Here is a 7,673-nt window from a genome sequence, read left to right on the forward strand (position 1 = left end):
TAGTTTGAAAAACCATGCTGGAAGATTTTAAAAATGGTGTCTTTTTTTACCCATTAAAAATTTAAATCGACTGAAAATGAGCGTAAAATGTTAAAAGCTTCTCTCCTTTTTCAATATAACTATAATTTTTTTAAAAAAAAGCATTCTAATGTAATATTGCAAAGGGGCCGTTCAAAAAGTACGAACATCCCGAAGGGGGGGGGGAGGGAATTTGCTATTTTGCTATTTGTATGATCGGGAGGGGGGGGGAGGTATTATACAAAATACGTACTTTATAAGCATACACCAAATTTAAATTTGACTTTCTCTTACACACTCCTGAAATAAATATTTAATTTTATTTAAAACGTAATTAGTTTAATTTTTATGAAAAAGGGGGTAGACTAATAAAATGTACGTACTCTAAGGAGGGGGGGTATGACTTTATGTACGGTGATGTACGAAAGGGGAGGAGGGGGTTAAAATTTCTCCATTTTTCTGTACGTACTTTTTGAGCGGCCCCAAACCTTTTAGAACGATTTCAGAATTGCTTTTATTGAAGCTAAAAAGAAGTTATTAATCCACTTCTAAAAGTTTCAAGTGTAATCCTAATCGTAAAAATTTATCGAGGTTGGGTGAAATATATGTATACAAAATATATAATATACAAAAATATGGAAGCACTTCTATTCTAATTTAACCGTGAGCAGTCGTGGCCGAGTGGTTAAGGCGATGGACTTGAAATCCATTGGGGTTTCCCCGCGCAGGTTCGAATCCTGCCGGCTGCGTTTATTTTGGGTCAAATGTTCAACGACGGTTATAAAATATACTAATTTCATATAAACAGTCTTTTTTTTAACAACAAATGTTTTTAGCAGATTTTTTGTAGAATAACTGTTGATCCAGTTTGAAAAGATCAGGCTTGAACTTTTTTTTAGAAATGGGGATCCTTTTAGCTCATCCAAAATTTGCATCCACCGGTGAATGAGCGTAGAAAGTTAAAAAGCTTCTTTTTTTTCCAATACTATAAATAAAGTATAATTTTTTTAAAAAAAGTATAATTTTTTTAAAAAAAGCATTCTAATATAAATAATGCATCTCAAAAGAAGTATTTCAAAAATATTGGTATTAAAACTGTATATAAGCTCTTTCATTTTTCTCCTCATTTTGGTTTATACAAATTTTGCATAGGTAAATATGAGGCCATTACCAAAACGGTCCCAAAAGATTTCTTTCAAGTTGTTAGAACAGTTTTGCAATGTAAAGTCTCGCAAAACATTTGCTGATAAGAAAAAGATTGTTTGAATAGAGTTTCTGTAAAAGTGTTTACTTATTTTTTTCCTTCCAATTCCTGTATATTGAGCAGTGATGACTGAGCGGATAGAGCATTCGCCTTTCAATGAGGTGGACCGAGTTCGAATCCTGGCGAAGACTGGTCGATACGAATTCCACACCCGGCTCGCACCGACCACAGTGCTGACGTAAAATATCCTCAGTGGTTGACGGATTATGGGTTAGAGTCCCTTGCCGACAAGCTAACCGTGGGAGGTTTTCGAGGTTTTCCACCGAATGTAACGCAAATAGTTCTAGTTCCTTCACAAAAGTACCCCACGAAGCAACTTTCTCCCAATACTTGATGTCCAGCAATGGACTTATCGTAAAGACACGGTTCCCAGTAGAACACCGAAGTCAAGCATCACTGGCTGGAGTGAGAAAGCGGGTGGGTGACCTCTTTGATCAACCTGTGTGGGGACCGGGGAAGCGCGGTATCGGTCCTTGTTAAACTATTCCACCGTAAAGTGCTCGACTTCACTCGCAGGTAGTCGGGCTACCAAAGCAGGAGAGCTATCCCCCCGCAGAGGATCAAAATTGCGATGGCATGTCTTCGGATCATCCTCAGGGATGCTTCCCACACCGTCGCCAATAGCCCATTGTGCTGCTCTAGTGCGACATAAATAAAGCACCTACCTACTACAATACTAGATCCAGGAGTTCCTTTGTCTTCTGGATTGGGTACAAAATTGCAAGGCTTCGGAGTTTAACATTAGTAGTTGTAAACCCCAAAAAATTAGGTCGGCTGTTCAACGATGTTTATGACCCCCTTCCCCCAAAAAACCCGTATGTGAAAACAGCAAACTTCCGTGGACAACCACCAGCAAAGTTAATTTCCTCTTTGCGAAAGAAAAAATATTATTTTCAAAAATTCTAGCCCACGCTTCAAATGGATGTCTTTTGTTGACCATTTATCCCCTAGGGTCCCTCACTATCCATCTTGACATTTAAATGCTAAAATTTACATTTTGTGTTATCGCTATCGTTAAAATTATAGCACGCTATAGCATTTCAACCTTTTTATTACTATTTTAACATTAAATACAAGTAGCTGCTGATGACGACAAGCTCGTGATAATGACAATTTCCTCAGCTGTAGTCAATTTTATTTTATATCCGTCGTTGAACAGCCGACCCAATTTTGGGTTTTCGACTACTAATGTTCAACTCCGTAGCCTTGTAATTTTGAACTAATCCAGAAGACAAGGAAACTCTTGGATCAGTATCCCCAGAGGTATTGATTTGTTATTGGAATGTGGAAGACTTTGCGACTCGACAGATTTACCGTGCATCAGTCACCATTTACTACACGGGGAGTCTTCGGCCTGTGGGGACCGAACCCTCGAACTCTTAGACATGGACACAGTGCCCTACCAATCAGGCTATCACGGCCTTAGCTGAAGTCAATTGTCGTTATAACTGATTTTTACCTATTTATGAATCTAAGACATATTTCATTTCCCCACGTTACATTAACACGCGAAATCACTTACAGCAGAAATTCGTTTTTTTTTAAAAAGTATGCCATAACTGAGCCATAAGGCATTTAGTATTCATAATCCACCACTAACACTTTTCCACGGGCTAGAGAGCGTCAAATATTTTTTTAAATGGCGGGCACTTGGGGGTTGTCCCATTGGCCACAGAAATGTCAGAACTGCTACTCTCTTCTCGTTACCCAGTGGGCACCTGTGGCGAAGCCACGGCGGTGGAGCAGAGTCGTCCACGTCACACAACCACAAACCCGTTTATAGGGCGGTTCACATTCACACTATCACACACAAAGCAGCCCTGGGCAGGATTCGAACCCGTGACGAGCGGCTCCGTAGTCAGGCACGCTAACCACTCGGCCACCAGGTCGGCGAGCGCCAAATATGTATTTGGTGATTCTTCAAAAAGTTTGATTATGTCAACTTGTATTCCCACCGAGGATGATTTTCCGAAGTGGTAGTGACATGACAACCTAATAACAATTACAGGCTAATTATATATTTTTGTTATTATTAGATTAACACTTATTTATTCAGGGCTACCACGGGTGACTAATAAAACACAAAATTTTATTAAATGAGATTAAAGTTAACAAATTCATACACCATATTTTTGTTAAGTTATTATAGAGAGATTGCAAAGAATGCTTCATTTTTATATATCAATAATGTGGTAGTTACGATTGAATTTAGTAAAGAGATAATAAAAAAAAGTAAAGTAAGTTTCTACCACTTTTTAATTCTTTCGGTGCCTATGTCAACCCTGTTTTTACATTTTTTATAATTTTATAACAGTCGTTGAATAGCTGATCCAATTTTGGGTTTACGACTACCTAACACGATCACGCTGGGTGACCCTAAAAGCGGGACGGAAAAGAGAAAATACTGGTAGAAGAACTATTTCAATATTAGATAATATTCGGGAGTTAATCTATTCTCAACAATAACAATTCACTGTAAGGAAATTTATCACTGCGAAGAAGCAATTCAATATAACAATTCAATATAGTATATGCATCCGTTAAAAACAATTGCTAGTTATGGATTTTTATTATTCCCGGAAAAAAACTAAAAAATGAAATTTATTTGTTACCAGTTTTTACACCGGTGCTCCGCCAAGAAGTTGAGCTGTTACAGTTGATTAAATTATGTTGTTTTCTGTACTGAAGTTGATGCAGGAGTTGAAATTTGAAGTTGAGATTTGAGGTTGAAATTAAGAGTTGAGATTTGAGGTTGAAATGGAGAGTTGATTGAGGTTGTGAATTGAGGGTTGATAAGATTGGCGAAGTTATTATTTATTTTGATAATTATGATACGAGGCATCGTATGTGAAGTGTGCTGCTATGGGTCGATGGTTTTGATCTTAGCTGAAGTTTTCATTGCTGAATATTTGATTGAAGTTAGCTGCACTGCAATTTATGTCAATTGTCGAAAAAAACTGCATTTAGTTTGTATATGTGTAGTGAGTGATAAGAATCCGGGATTTCTAGGTATTTATAAATATTAGTATACTGGATGAAAGATGTGGCACAGGTGATTTTTCTCAATGTTTTGTTTTAAAGGCATTTAAGATTTTCATGAGATGTGGTGGAACTGTGAACCAGGTAGAGGTGACATATTGCGTATAAAGAAGTCTGCTACACGTTAGATGAATAATATTTTAATTGAAATTGTTACGAAATTCGGAATGCTTCAAATAGCATCGAAGAGTAGTTTGCAGTCACTTAACCCTTTCAATACGGCGAAAAATCAGTCCGAGTGCAGTTATTTCTCCTCCAAGCGATTATTAGATAAAAAGAACTTTTATGTCTAAAAGGTTGAAGGTCTTGGAGACGCATAAACGTTCCCATAAGAGTGCACCATCAATAACAATGATTTCACAAGCTTCATTGATGGGGCAGCATATGTCCCGCCATAAGCCCAAAGCATCTAAACCCCGGGACATGGTGTGTCCCGACCGGAATTCTAGAGTCAATAACTCATTTTTATTGGCATTTTACTTAAAATTTTGATGATTATTTCAGGCAACGTTTTTTTTTTATTAACATTTTCATGTACATTCACGTCAACATTTTTATTTATAAGCACTTTTCGAAATTAACAGTTATAAAAAGGAACGGTAAAAAATTGAAAGTAGTGGAGGAACAACAGTATCTAAAGTGTGGGTTTCGTGAGGGTGTGGTAGGGCTGGAAACAGTTCTTGCACTGTGCTACGTTGTAAGAGGTGCACACTCTTTATTCATTTTTCTCACCATGCACATGTGCGCGTTTATTCCCTCAGTTGGGAAATGGTTTCCAACATTGAAAAGTCTCGCTGTTGATGATGATATAGTTTTGGAGGAAGAGGGCCTTTCCGTATTGACTTCTTTGCTCGCATTTTAAATGTTCTTTCTTTCCATTTCTATTCTTTCGTTCGTACATTGGGGAATGTAAATGAATAAGCTTTTAGGAAAGATCTTGAAGAAAAAATCCACTTCGGTGGCTTCGTCGCCAATAGAGAGATTTGTTTGACCCTTGATGCAATTAACTAGTGGCATTCGCTGTGCAAAGTTAGTTGGATGGGACCATGAAAATGATGATGGATTCTGGTTCTGGAGCATCATCATCAAACAAATCATTGAGATTGGGTGCAACGATTTAACTGTCGGTCTCCTCTTCGGTGCTTTCCTCGAATGTGGACTCAGTGTTTTCAGTTTCAGAAGACTCACTAGTATGAGAGAGCTGTCTCAACTTGTTATCAGGGTAAATTCTCATTCGACTCATTTCAACCCTTCATCAGAAGAAGGAGCCTTCGAATTATTTAGGATTAGTGGTGACTAAAAACCTAATAAATTGAATTTATTAAAACAAAAATCACAATTAATTAACTACCACTCGAAAATATTTATCCGCTGTCCTGCGCGAGTTGTCGCGTGCTTGCTTAGATCGGGAACGTACATGAGAAATTTATGGCCCCAGAAAGATGAGACGGCCTAAAAATCGGTTTGGATACCAAAGTGGCAGGCCTGAAAGCGAGACGGAAAATAGCAAATACTGGTAGGAGAACTATTTGAATATTACATAATATTCGGGAGGAGTTAATCTATTCGGAACAATAAACAATTCACTGTAGTAAAATTTTTTCTCGTCCGTTAAAAACAATTGGTAGTTATGGATTTTCATCATTCCCGAAAAAAAATTAAAAAATGAAATTTATTTGTTACCAGTTTTTACTCTTTTCCGTCTTAAAATACATGCCATGGCTGAAAGCCCTTATATAGCAAGACGGAAAAATGCAAAAACTGGTACGAAAGACATTTCCTTTTAGCATTTTTTTCGCGAAAAATAAAATATCTGTAACTATCAAGATTTCTTTTATAATTTTAGTCTATATATGAAACTGCTTATTTTCCAATGATAATGGAGACATTGTTGAATAATTTTAAAAAGAATTAGTTAACTCCTCCCGGAAGCTAGTTATAACCGAAATGGTTTTACTACCAGCCATTCCTCACCCCTGCAAAGAGGGCGTTATTTTCTGTCCTAGATATCAAAAAATTACCAAAGAGGGACGGCAGATTCCCGTCCGGTGCAACGGGGTTAATCATGAGGTGATTAACCATTGGTTATTGCTAATCTTAATTGACATGAATCACTTCTACGCTACTATATATTAGTGAATTGATGTTTAATAATCGTAGTGGTGTTACGTCACAAATACTTTGTTTGTTTTTTTTGGGAGTTTCACCTATTGTAAATTGCCACGAGCTTTTTGAATAATTCTATTAAAAGACTTAAATGAAGTTAATGCTATAATGTCAAGAAAAATTTTGGGGTGTCAGCCTTACTGCTCCTGCCTGTTCAACTAAGTTTTTTGCCATAGGCAACGAATGAGTTAAGTATGAGACATTTCATTTTGGAAAATTCCTACTACTCTATTAACTTACTACCAGTTTGTAAAATCTTTTCTAACGATTGTACAAGTTGGCAGCAAAGGTATTCACTAAATTTCAAATACGGAGATGATAATCTTGAATTAAATATAACTCACTATATGAATCGCTTGATGTTGAAAGGAAAGTTTTGACTACATGTTTCGTAAATATTAATATATTTATAGATATCAAAATATATTTTGTAATGATTAATTCAAGTTGACTCATTCAATTTTACACTAACTCCAAAGATGCCAACTACTTCGCTCTGTTCAAAACATTTTATTAAGTAGTTCAGTATTAATAACCAAAGCTTTCAGAATTTAATTTATATGTGTCATCACTTTAAAACCCTTAACATGAGATGACTAAAACTAAGTGCATTTCATACATATACCTCTAAATATTTTAAAAGTAATGGCTGGCAAAATTAATTCAAATCTAACTTTCAAAACCAAAAATTGCGCATCAAGAATATATGGAAAAATTTACCCCCAAAGCGAAGCAAGTTGGCATCTTAGCAACAATAATTCCGTCTATTATAAGCACGAATCTTTTTTTTTACCCCATTTTCGATCCATTTATCATAATGGTTTTCTCTTATAATGCTTTAATTACAAGATGAAAAATTAAAGTTGTTACTACATTGTATATTACTATACATAGTCATAATTTAGAGCTCATCTGTCATCAATAATACTTTTACTTCATTTGCATTCCCTTCTTGTCATCTAGTCACCAAAATGATCAATATCAGGATGAATGGAGGCAAAGGGCCTCGGGCACCCAAATGTTCTCATTCAGTTTCGAATAAAAATAGTGCCTCAGGTGCCCTATTTTTAGGAACAGGTTTAAAATAAATGAAAGCACAGATACAATTTGCTTTTATCGTCATTTTATTTGTCATAGTTTCCGAAATTATTTGCATGTCTCAGATCAATTATGTCACAGTAATTTT

At 36.2% G+C, this 7,673-nt stretch overlaps 1 non-coding gene across 1 annotated transcript; it reads left to right on the top strand.

Moving 5' to 3' along the window:
- Window positions 1–685: 685 nt before the first annotated feature.
- TRNAS-UGA (transfer RNA serine (anticodon UGA)) lies at window positions 686–767 on the top strand. The gene has a single exon. It is a non-coding gene; the product is annotated as a tRNA-Ser (tRNA).
- Window positions 768–7,673: the final 6,906 nt, after the last annotated feature.

This window comes from Parasteatoda tepidariorum, chromosome 9 (genome assembly GCF_043381705.1).
Source record: "Parasteatoda tepidariorum isolate YZ-2023 chromosome 9, CAS_Ptep_4.0, whole genome shotgun sequence".
Taxonomy (NCBI): domain Eukaryota; kingdom Metazoa; phylum Arthropoda; class Arachnida; order Araneae; family Theridiidae; genus Parasteatoda; species Parasteatoda tepidariorum.